This window comes from Periplaneta americana, chromosome 12, assembly GCF_040183065.1.
Source record: "Periplaneta americana isolate PAMFEO1 chromosome 12, P.americana_PAMFEO1_priV1, whole genome shotgun sequence".
NCBI lineage: Eukaryota > Metazoa > Arthropoda > Insecta > Blattodea > Blattidae > Periplaneta > Periplaneta americana.
Window position 1 is genome coordinate 55,712,002 of NC_091128.1, and position 13,293 is coordinate 55,725,294.

Consider the following 13,293-nt stretch of genomic DNA (forward strand, 5'->3'; position numbering starts at 1 on the left):
AACTGCTGAGCCATTTATACCCGAACCCACACTTTCTGAAGTCGAAATTGCAATAGAAAATCTAAAAAAGTACAAGTCTCCAGGTATTCAAATTCCAGCTGAATTAATACAAGAGGGTGGAAGGGCATTATCTAGCGAAATTTATGAACTTGTACTTGCAATTTAGGAAAAGGAAATTATACCAGAACAGTGGAAGGAGTCCATAATCGTACCTATTTTTAAGAATGGGGACAAGACTAACTGTAGTAACTTTCGAGGAATATCACTTTTGTTGACGTCGTATAAAATTTTGTCGAATATCCTTTTGAGAAGATTAACTCCGTATGTAGATGAAATTATTGGGGATCATCAGTGTGGCTTTAGGCATAATAGATCGACTATTGATCAGATTTTTTGTATTCGACAGATATTGGAGAAAAAAATGGGAGTATAAGGGTACAGTACATCAGTTATTCATAGATTTCAAAAAGGCGTATGACTCGGTTAAGAGAGAAGTTTTATATGATATTCTTATTGAATTTGATATTCCCAAGAAACTAGTTCGATTAATTAAAATGTGTCTTAGTGAAACTTACAGCAGAGTCCGTATAGGCCAGTTTCTATCTGATGCTTTTCCAATTCACTGCGGGTTAAAGCAGGGAGATGCATTGTCACCTCTACTTTTTAACTTTGCTCTAGAATATGCCATTAGGAAAGTTCAGGATAACACAGAGGGTTTGGAATTGAACGGGTTACGTCAGCTTCTTCTCTATGCGGATGATGTGAATAGGTTAGGAGAAAATCCACAAACGATTAGGGAAAACACGGAAATTCTACTTGAAGCAAGTAAAGCATTAGGGTTGGAAGTAAATCCCGAAAAGACTAAGTATATGATTATGTCTCGTGACCAGAATATTGTACAAGATGGAAATATAAAAATTGGAGATTTATCCTTTGAAGAGGTGGAAAAATTCAAATATCTTGGAGCAACAGTAACAAATATAAATGACACCCAGGAGGAAATTAAATGCAGAATAAATATGGGAAATGCGTGTTATTATTCGCTTGAGAAGCTTTTATCATCTAGTCTGCTGTCAAAAAATCTGAAAGTTAGAATTTATAAAACAATTATATTACCGGTTGTTCTATATGGTTGTGAAGCTTGGACTCTCACTTTGAGAGAGGAACAGAGATTAAGGGTGTTTGAAAATAAGGTTCTTAGGAAAATATTTGGGGCTAAGAGGGATGAAATTACAGGAGAATGGAGAAAGTTACACAACGCAGAGCTGCATGCATTGTATTCTTCACCTGACATAATTAGGTACATTAAATCCAGACACTTGAGATTGGCTGGGCATGTAGCACGTATGGGCGAATCCAGAAATGCATATAGAGTGTTAGTTGGGAGGCCGGTGGGAAAAAGACCTTTGGGGAAGCTGAGACGTAGATGGGAAGATAATATTAAAATGGATTTAAGGGAGGTGGGATATGATGGTAGAGACTGGATTAATCTTGCTCAGGATAGGGATTAATGGCGGGCTTATGTGAGGGTGGCAATGAACCTCCAGGTTGCTTAAAAGCCAATAAGTAAGTAAGTAAGAAGCTGCAACTCTTTTTTCTCCTTTTCTTAAAAGATTGTACATATATTCCATTCTGCTCAGTTAACCAGTAATACTCTAATTCAAACTGTTAGTAAAATTAATTGTTTCTGTGGGAGTTCATGTGTAACAAGGGGAATTTAGATGTAGTGTTTGGCAAGCCTTTAGAAAAGTGCGACCTTTCTGATACCTGCCCACACGTGGACTTTTGTGCTACTGGCGGTAAGAGCTCAAGAGTGAATTTGCAGCAAAAATTAGATATAATTCTTTGTAATAATACTCTGACTTAAAAATAAATTATACCCTGACATATTTTTCTTCTCAGCATTATTTTCTTGCCTCCCTTGAGAATTTCTCTTGTTGAAGGGTAATGATGATCCTTCTATTCACCAGTATGCATCACAGACTGTTCTGTGCAATAACACCATCCTTCCAGCAGTACAATTTATCCATATTCCATTTTACTATTTTGTGGGATTGCAACTGTTAAGATCTTCATTCAGTTTAAAACTGAATCTTGTTTCGTGACATGCTTTTAGATCTAGAAGAATCTGCAAGAGCAATCCTTGTTGGAGTATAAGTTTGCATTATGCTGGCTGAGTGTTTAGGGTCAAATGTTTTTACTCTCCAGGAAATATTCCAAAGGTGCAGAGAACTTAAAGGGGAACACAACACAAAAAAAATATCTTTTTAAATGAATGTACTCGTCCTTCAAAGCAACAATGTAATAGTTTTTACTTCCAGCTCACCACAGTTTTCACAGGAGAGCGATTCTTAGAAATAGTAGAATGTCACTTTGTCAAACGGTTGTGTAGCTGTAGCAGTAAGGCACATGTCACAGTGAGTTTCTTCCTCATTCTGTGCAGTTGTTAAAATGCCTCAATGTGCGGTTTATGGATGTTCCAACATTTCTGGATATAAAGGCAAGGATAGAAAGAGAAAATTCTTCTACTCATTTCCTAAAAGAGATTGCTTTTCAAATGGTACTTAGCCTGGGTGCAGTTTTGCAAGAGAAAACACATCATCCCAACATCTAGTGCAGTTATTTGCTCTGATCATTTTTACTGTCGATTATGATGAATTTGAGATTATGAAGTTTAAATTAATACCCAATAAAATAAAAGCACCTACCCTTAAGTCTGGAGTTAATACCAACTGTAAGAGATGTGAATATATTGAAAGTTGAAGAAAAGAAACCATGAAATTTATGATATGAGACGAAAGAGAGGAGGAAGATTGTTTCCAGGCTTCTTCAAACACTTTGTACATCTACTTGTGTGATAGTTACTGAGGAAATTTTATCCCAAGATCCAGAAGAAACATTTAATTGAATAAAGAAGTTCTGTGCGAAATGGAAACTGAAATATTTAGAAAATTATGTATCGACGAAACTTTTGACAATAGTAATGATGGAAGTTATGAATCAAGTGAAAATTCCGAAAGTGATAGTGACTTTGAAGACAATAATAGTGAAGACATTAACAACGAAACTTGTATTGAAGTAGCGTGGTTTCTAATTTTACGGAGTTGTTTAGATAACCTATTGTTACCTGTTACAAAAGTGAGTTGTTACACTAAAGGGGCAATGTTGTATGTTACGACTATTTGTGAAGAGGGTTATAATGTACAGTGGTATTGACAGGAAATGCAAGATCGACGTCCAAGAGACAATGTGTTATTTGCATCGGCATTAATGTTATCTGGAATGCAGTTTAATGTATTTTGCGAGCCACCTGCAGGGGAAATGAGTCACAGAAAGTTCACCCGATTTCCAATAACACTGATGTGAAGTAGATTTGTTTATACATTTTAATGTCAGATGCAGGACCAGTAGTTCATGACAGAATTTTATTAGTATTGGTTTAGATTAGAGAAAAATTAGCCATCATTACGAAAATACACCACATATTACTGTATTAAATATTTGCATGTAAAGTTTACACTACTGATTTCATTAATGAAGTTAATTTATTGTCATTGTTGTGAACAGTAAAGTTGTTAACAATGGTTGTAAACAGGGAAACACGTGAAGCCATTTAACTGGTGCGTTAAATAACGTAACTCAAATAGACTGCGAGGTCAGCGCCTGGCTTACTGACGTCATGCAGGAAATCTTAAATTCCGAATAACTCGACCTCTAATTGTCGAGAGATTAACGTTGCACTATTCAGTTTAAAATAAGCTAATCTCAATTATCCAATACTCAACTAACATTCGATATATGTGTTGTGTTCCCCTTTAACACTTTCTCTGGAATGCCTGAAACAGGCATTAGAAGAGAGATATTCCTGAGGGACAGTCAGTATCTGCAACTGGAAGTTCCAAAAGTTCCTCATACAACTGCTATAGAAGGACAAAATCACCCCGAAAAGTCAATGATGAGCCTGTGAGAGAACAATAGAAGTAGATTGGAGGAGGCATGCCTCATTTCCAGGAGATTAGACAAGGATCGCTGGCCTTTGCCCTTCATCGTTGGTAGCCTGTTCTCTTAAAACAAGTAGGTTATCTATATTCTTTCGTTTTCCAACAAGTGATATTAGACCATATCTCACCCTGATAATAAAAAGAATAGTCCACTGATGTTTCTCTGTTTCTCACTTGATATTGAGAAGCGAAGGCACTGTGACAGTAAAGGATCCATTTTGATCTTATAGAGGTAACATGTCTCCTCCGATCTTATTGTTCTCTGTCATAGACCTGCAACAGTCACCTGGCATTCACACGGAGAAATTAATTGAAGGATGAAAGAAGTGATGCTTATTCATGATATTGAATCCCTATCAACTAAATAATAGATTGAAACTGGGATGTCAGTTTAATGGCACACTTAGTCCACTACTGTGGAGTAATGATTAGCATATCTGACTGTGAAATGAGCGAGCCCAGTTTCAAATCCTGGTTCAGACAAATTAAACTGGTTTGGGGTTTTCCCTCAGCCAATTGAAGCAGAATTGCTGGGTAACTTGCTCTGTTGGACATCGACTCATTTCGTCATTAATTTCAGTTTCATCTGTCATCATTCAGTAGTACCAGTCAATGCAGGATGCAGCACTTTTAACTTTCATACAGATGGCATTGTTCTGAGAAGGCTAGAACTCATGGGGCACAATAAAAAGGAGTGGTAAGCACAATAAGCTTCAGGCTGCAGTGCAAGCCTTCAGGCCCCTCTGTAAAAAGAAAAGAAGGTACACTTCTGACTATTATAGTAGAACATTCTAAATTCAAGATTAAATTCTGAACCTGTTAAATATTAATTAGTTTGTCTTGTACATCATAAATGTCGATTCAATACTGTTCTTCATAGGTGCTATATACCAGTAGTCCTGGACTCTTAGTACTACATGAAGTTCTGATATGTCCTATATATACTAAATTTAATCTTGAATCTCCTAACTAATAAATTCGAATCCTGTCTTTTCGAAATACTAGATTGATTTCCAGATTTCTGGACTTTCCAAATACGATATTAAATCTCGGTGTTGTGTGTAGGCTACAACAACTTGTCTCATTTGGTCATATCTTCGGAATGTGAGTGGTCCTTGGCTTATTTCTCCAATTCTTACATTGACACCACCTGACTTTGTTTCCTTGTATTTGAAAACAACACATACCAATTTTGGTGAAGTTTAATAAGTATTAACCTGTGCAAGTCAGTTAAGTTATAATGAAAGGTATTAAAATTGCAATATAGAAGAAACCTGATATAGCATAGTGGATTCAGATGTACAGTAACATGGTGAAAATTATGTCCCTTGAGAAAAGACATAATTTGAACAGAAATCCTTAATTCTAGATATTGATTGAAGTAGTCAACTCTTTGGAGTTGAAAATCCCATGCCATTTCCAGCCCCATATTACTGTACTTCTACATAACTATAATATTTTCATTATGAATAGTTTTCTAAACTGCATGGCCTATTGTTACTAGGAATAACAATTAACATTTTTTGAGGATACACTAAGCCTCAAAAACCTCTTAAAAACTTCGCCACTGTATATGTTTGAACTTTATTCTAACTTATCAGAAGGTCTTAATAAATTTAAAATTCTGTTCAGAAATACAGAAATGTTTCAACTGTAAAAGGAAGTAATGTTTTACGAGGCGCACCCAGAAAGTAAGTTTCCTGATTTTTCCCCCTTGAAAGTAAACTTAATTAGCCGTGTCAATTGCACATGTGTAACAGATCTATGACATATCAATCATATGTCAGCTGGACAGGTCCTGCCTGGTGCCAGTAGCGTGGCAGCAGTGGTTCGAAATGGAAGCTCTTATTCCTTCTCCCGCCGCCTGCGAGGTTCGGTCGGTGATAAAGTTCTTTAATGCACAAAGCATTGCGCCAATTGAAATTCATCGGCAGCTCTGTCAGGTCTATGGGCCGAACATCATGAGTAAGCAGATGGTGCGTCGCTGGTGTAGGCAGTTTTCTGAAGGTCGTCAAAGTGTCCATGATGAAGAGCGCAGTGGGCGACCGTCCCTCATCAATGATGATCGTGTTGAGCTGGTGCAGCAGTGCATCATGGAGAACCGTCGCTTCACGATTACGGAGCTGAGCAGCCATTTTCCGCAGATATCGCGATCCTTGTTGCATGAGATTGTCACTAAGCACCTGCTGTTCAAAAAAGTGTTTGCCAGGTGGGTGCCGAAAAACCTGACACCCGAACACAAAATGCAACGTTTAGGAGCAGCACTGACATTTCTGCAACAGTATCACGATGACAGCGACGAGTTCCTCGACAGGATCATCACGGGCAATGAGACTTGGATTTTGCACTTCACCCCGGAAACCAAGCAGCAGTCAATGCATTGGCGGCATAGTGGATCTCCGGTCAGGACGAAATTCAAACAGACGCTGTCGGTATGGAAAGTGATGTGCATGGTGTTCTGGGACAGGAAGGGCATTCTGCTCATTGACTTCCTTCCAAGAGGTGAAACAGTGAACGCTGACCGTTACTGTGAAACACTGTGAAAATTGCGACGTGCCATTCAAAACAAGAGGGGTGGAATGCTTATTGCAGGTGTTGTGCTCCTCCATGACAATGCTCGTCGACATACTGCTTGGTGCACAGCAGCTGTTTTGACGGAATTTGGTTGGGAATTGTTTGATCACCCACCCTACAGTCCTGATCTTGCTCCCAGCGATTTTCACGTTTTCTTGCACCTCAAGAAATTCCTGTCCTCCGGTGAGCATTTTGGCAACAACGAAGAGCTGAAGACGTCTGTCACATGCTGGTTCCATTCACAGGCGGCAGAGTTCTACGACAGAGGGATACAAAAGTTGATCCCACGATATGACAAGTGTCGCAATTCTGATGGTGGCTATGTTGAAAAATAGCTGAAACATTGCTGTACCTGTTGGCAATAAATGTTTTCCTGAAAGTATGTGTTCTTTTTTTTTTTTAAATAGGGAAACTTATTTTCTGGATGCGCCTCGTATATTACTGATATCTTCTGTATCACCAAGATGAATAACATCGCTGAAAATTTATAATTAACTCTGTCATAAAGTAGCTGATTTCAAAATATCTGTGAGAGAGAGATAGGGTAGAGAAAGAGATAGAGGAGAGAGAGAGAGACGAAGAGAGAGGGAGAGGAAGTCAGGGAGAGAGAAAAGGGTGTGAGAGAGGGGGAAAGAGGGAATGAGGGTGAGGGTGATGATGAGTGAGTGTGAGAATGAGAGAGAGAGAGAGAGACAGAGAGTGTGTGTGCGCACTCACTCTCTCACTCTCTCCTCCTCTCTCATCCCCCTCTCCCTTCCTATTTCCTCCTCCCTCACACTCTTCTTTCTCTCTCTCTCTCCTCCTCTCTGTCTCTTTCTCTACACACACACACACACGTACAAACACGCACATGTGCACACTTTCTCTCTCACTCTCACACTCACTCATCATCACCCTCATTCTCTCTTTCCCTCTCTCTCACACCCTTTTCTCTCTCCCTGACATCCTCTCCTTCTCTCTTCGTCTCTCTCTCTCCCCCTCCCTCTCCCTCCTCTGTCTCTTTCTCTACCCTATCTCTCTCCCTTGCTCCCTCTCTCTCACAGATATTTTGAAATCAGCTACTTTATGACAGAATTGATTATACATTTTTCAGCGATGTTATTTATCTTGGTGGTACAGAAGATATCAGTAATATAAAACATTACTTCCTTTTACAGTTGAAACATATCTGTATTTCTGAACAGAATTTTAAATTTATTAAGACCTTCTGATAAGTTAGAATAAAGTTCAAATCAGTGGCGGCTCCTGCATATTTCTTAAGAGGAGGAAAGAAGTTAAAGCACGAAATGGCACCTTCTTGAATGAAACATGCTACAAATTAGCCTACATGCATACATATAAGATCAGGTAGTGTTGGGGTTGGCCTTTCCTTCTGTACAGCAATAATCTGTTCTTGTAAACTGAGTTTCCTAAATTGTCCAAAATATATTATATTTTCACTTCCATTCATTGTTGAATAATTGCGCAAATTAACAATTACAAGGAAATTCACAACCTCGTAGCATTTTTCGAGCACACTAGAGCATCACACGTGATGGAAGAGACTAACTACCAACTCGTAACCGGAACCGTTTTACGGAAATGGAAATGGGAATGGGAAATAATCTGAGGAAAGCGAGAACACTGCACCCACCCACGTGGTCTGTGTTGCCACGTACATTTTACAAGTTCAGTATCACATGCTTTTGAAGAATGTCAGTTCTTGTAAAATCATACTATCATTATTGTTCAAAGCTGCTGGTAGCCGATTAATTTTTTATGTTAAAAATGATGTAGTTTGGAGTACCTACTTTCAGCTTCAAATATATTTGTACAAAACTGACAGCTTGGCTGTTGCCCTGTCTAGTAAGCAATGAATAGAAGTGAATTTCAGGGGCCATCTACGTAGAACTACTTCCTCTTTGTTTTACAAAAAACCCGACTTTAACTTTCATATATCCACGAAAGTTTAAAACCATGAATAGTAGCCTATATAAAGTGCAATGAATAATATTTTTGATTTATAATTAGAAAATAGTTTACATGGTGTCTTTCATAGCGTTGCGTTAAAACTGTTTTTGTTGTCTCTCCTCCTAGTTGTGTTATAGTCCGGTTGAATGCAACATCGTTAGGTGGCAGCGGTAGCGAGCTTGCTGCACGACCAGTCGGTTTCTGTTTCCCACCCATCCGCTGATTCAGAGGAGGATCTCCTCCCTCTCCATTCATTTACTTGCTTTAAAACTCTGTTTCTTTCTCTGGCCGCTAGTGCGCTGTTGTCTATGTGTGTTAACTGCAGTAGAGGAGGAATGGATTAACTTTCCTCCAAACAGACAATCTCGCATCTTTCTCACAGTTTTCTACAGCACATGAGCGCGCATCGTTTAAAACTCGATCAACCGAGTTTTTCTTATAGCTGTGAACTTAAAAATTATCGACTCTTCCTCGAATTTCAAGGCACATATTTTATTTGGTATTTACTTTCAAAAGAAGAAAATATGAGGACGTTCCTCCCTTCCCTCCCCCGAGGAACCACCACTGGTTCAAACATATGCAGTGGCGAAGTTTTTAAGAGGTTTTTGAGGCTTAGTCTACCCTCAAAAAATGTTAGTTGTTATTCCTAGTAACAATAGGCCTGTAAGTTTGTAATAACGATGGATCGTAACACTTGGTTGCACTTCGATTTTTCCATATATTAAGTTTGCTGTTAACAGTCATTCCAGTAGGGAGAGAACAGTGGGAACTATGAGGCTTATGGTAAAAGCCTCTAAAGGCATGGCTATGACCTTGACTCGCAAGCTTGAGAGGGAACTGGGGAAGGGGGTATTGATTCACTACATCTCCATACAGGATGAGGCTAGCCGTCTGTCACAATATTACTTCGTGCTATATTGATGTTCTCTGAAAGCTCTGCAATGTTGAGTTTAGTTTAATCAAAAGTGCATGCGTGTATTTGTTACATATTAATTTTGCGTAAAATGGCTCATACTGACAGAACATTGAGGTCAACATTTGTAGAATTAAAAGAGAAACCGTTCTCAAGTTGTATGTATGAAACAAAATGTGCTTACAAAGATAAGAGATCGACACCACATTTACATATTAAAATATTGGATGGAGGAAGACAAAACATAACTTTTCAATTGTCATGGTATAAGAAATATCCTTGACTAATAGGGTGTTCTGAGACAAGTTGTATTGTTATACCTATATTCTGTTTGGGGGTGAAAATGAGTGGTCATATTCTTCTTGTGGGGTCTGTGTCTCAAAAAAATTTAATAGAAAAGCCGAGAAACATCTGCCGTATAAAAAGATACAAGGTAAGCAGAGTGGAGAACAGTTAGGACATCTGACCGTGAAACAAACGGGCCCAGATTCAAATCCTGGTTGGGACAAGTTACCTGGTTGGGGTTTTTCTAGGTATTTTCCCCTCAACTAATTGAAGCAAAATAGCTGGGCAACTTTCGGTGTTGAACCTCTGGTTCATTTCGCCATAATTGAATCATATATCATCATCATCATCATCATCCATATCATAGCACACATTAAGTTGTCAGTGTAGCTTGCTGTACTTGTACAAGAATGAGGCCATTCGGCTACCCAGTCATTTACAGAATAGGAGTGGTAAGCACAATAAGCCTCAGGCTGCAGTGTAAGCCTTCATGTCCTTCCTTCATATAAGGGGGTGGGGAGAAAGATTTTTTCAGCCTATCCAGTATTTACACCTTAGCTTCGTCAGTAAACATATCCTTATCTTAGTTGTAGAAAATTATGATAAAATGTTAATGTGATTGGGAGTAACCTTTACATTTAGAGTCGACCTGGTTGGCGAGTTGGTATAGCGCTGGCCTTCTACGCCCAAGGTTGCGGGTTCGATCCCGGGCCAGGTTGATGGCATTTAAGTGTGCTTAAATGTGACAGGCTCATGTCAGTAGATTTATTGGCATGTAAAAGAACTCCTGCGGGACAAAATTCCGGCACATCCGGCGACGCTGATATAACCTCTGCAGTTGCGAGCGTCGTTAAATAAAACATAACATTTAACATTTTACATTTAGATTACATTAGTTTTGTAAAAATTTCTCTTTTACAGTCAGGAATTTGCTTCTGATAGCCTCTCACAAATTGTAATACAAACTGCTTTTGTTCTTCGATTTTTGTGAGCATCTTATTATAGTCAGTCACATACTTTTGTGCACTTTTCTGTACAACCATTGACAACTTTTTAAAGTTTTAACAATCTCATGTCGTCAGTTAATTAAGTTATTATTTTTCTAGTGCAAAGGATCTCAAGTTCGAAAATTTGTATAAATTTGAAATCTATTGAAGAAATTAAGCGAATCTGTATAAATAAAGTCTGAAATATCCTTAGAACCAAAGTTACACACGTCTTTTGGTAGAAGTGAGATTTGTTCTCACTTGAGAAATTGAGTTCTCCCTTCATTTGAGGACATTGATAATTTTTTCTTTACTTGAGTGGAGATGTTTAATTCAGCATTCTCAGGTGTCATATGCCAAAAATGAGTACATCACTTTTGTAAAAGTACCTGAGATTTCGTAGAGTCTGTATAAGTTTTAAGTCTTGGTTTGAGCTTTTGATGCTTTATAGATTGATACAACAAATACACATTGCGCATATGCCCGACACTTCATCCTTTCTCATTACAAAATCATTGCACGATATGAACACTTTTAGACTGTAGATTGCTTTAGACATCCATCTAGCAAGATGTATTGCACGTGGGGCTCTGAATGTAATTTTGGGAGGTGTACAATGCCTAGAAATATCACAGTAAGTTCTAAATATCTGTAATGTTCTCTCGTGCATTCGTTACATAGGTCCTCCATAGCAAATGAAGAATGTCTTCTGTTGAATCTCGTAAGTGCTCATTTATTTGTGGATTCTCCACCTCAGGATCAAATTGTTGAATAGAGCAAAGTGCATTGTCTTTGGAAGTGCCTAAAAACAGGTACATCCATCTTTACTTCATACATGCTTTTTAATATAATTTCGTGTATATGATGTCTGCATAGGAAGTATAATAAATTTCTGCTAAGTTTTTGTTCTAACAATCAGCATTCTCATTTAGACAGCTGATTTTTTTAAATGTATCGTAACATAAAGCCTGCACTTTGCCTGTAATGCGCCATTCTTCCAGTGACGTATATACAGCTTCACATTGTGCCCATAGGCCTACCTCTCTAGCTGTGGCATCACTAATAAAATTTATTGATTTTCAAATGTTGCTACCACTAGTAGTTCTAGTTCTTCCCCATAATTTCTAATAATAATTTACCATTGCAGCAAACCACTACATAATTAATGTCAGATTTAGGCAACTTGCTTTGTAATCTTGCAACATGCTGGAGCTTGATGTAGAAACTAGCACACTTTCAACTGAAAATGAAGCTATATTTTAATAACTTTTGTAATTTTCGTAATATAAGTTTATAAGTTTTAAATTTCACTCCAACTCAAGTTCAGCTGCCTAAAATTGATAAATGTAAATAAAAGTGTCATTCTGTAATTATTTAACAAATCTTGGTTTTATATAAAATATGTAATTTATGTAAATTAGACTCACATGTGTCTGTATTTCTGCAAAAGATTGTTTCCTTTTTAATTCTTCTTGTCTTTGGGACTGTTCTTCCAAGTGCATTCTAAGGTGACCAGATTTTCAAGTTCCAGAATTGGGACACCTAGCAAGTGGAGATAGTAAATGAATAGTGAACTACTTAGTAGAAAAATATGTGAGAAATATAAATACTTACTTACTTACTGACTTTTAAGGAACCCGGAGGTTCATTGCCGCCCTCACATAAGCCCGCCATTGGTCCCTATCTTGAGCAAAATTAATCCATTCTCTGTCATCATATCCCACCTCCCTTAAATCCATTTTAATATTATCTTCCCATCTACATCTCGGCCTCCCCAAAGGTCATTTTCCCTCCGGCCTCCCAACTAACACTCTATATGCAGGAGAAATATAAATACAGAATAAAAATAAGCTATCACGATAAAAACATTTTGCAATATATAAAGGGATGGATATAAGTTCATCTGATGACATGTGACCCCTTGGGTTACTATAAGGGCATATTCACAGTGAATTTTTGGTAAGATGTGCTAGTTCCCTCCTGACACTTATATATATTTAAATCTAACTTAAACCAAAGAACAGCACAAACACCCAGGCCATACATATCAAGAAAACAATTCCTAACCAAGGAAAATCTCTTGGGACTCAAACCCAAAGCCTGCTGATCAAGAGCCAGCATCACTAACCACTAGACCAAGAGGATGATCAATACGTGGACGTAATAACCAGACATCGGATTTTTAGGCACTAAAAATTGCAGTTTTAGGTGCCTAAAATAAGCTCAAAATTCAATAAATTAGACTCTATTTTAGTTGTTTAGTCAACTGTCCAAAGACAGGTCTGAACCTTACAAGTGACACCAAGAAGGCACCGCTTACGAGACAACTAGGTCAGGAGATAATGGAGTAAGGTGGCCAGTTCCTTTCCCCCTCTATTTTAGTAAAACTAGGCATTTTAAGCATATATGATCAAGGCTTCAAATCTGTTTCACTGAAATTATATAGCCTACTAAAATACACAAAAGTGACACAAAAAAGGTATATTTAAGAAAAGGATGCATGCAGCTGTGTACTACACAGCTGCACAAATTTAATATATTGAAAAAAATTAAATAATTACTTAATTTTTTAAGTTATTAAAAT

General features: G+C 37.8%; 1 protein-coding gene across 5 annotated transcripts in view; it reads left to right on the forward strand.

Moving 5' to 3' along the window:
• snama (something that sticks like glue) overlaps nt 1-13,293 on the forward strand; it is a 311,868-nt gene that overhangs the window by 14,605 nt on the left and 283,970 nt on the right. The window lies entirely within an intron of this gene.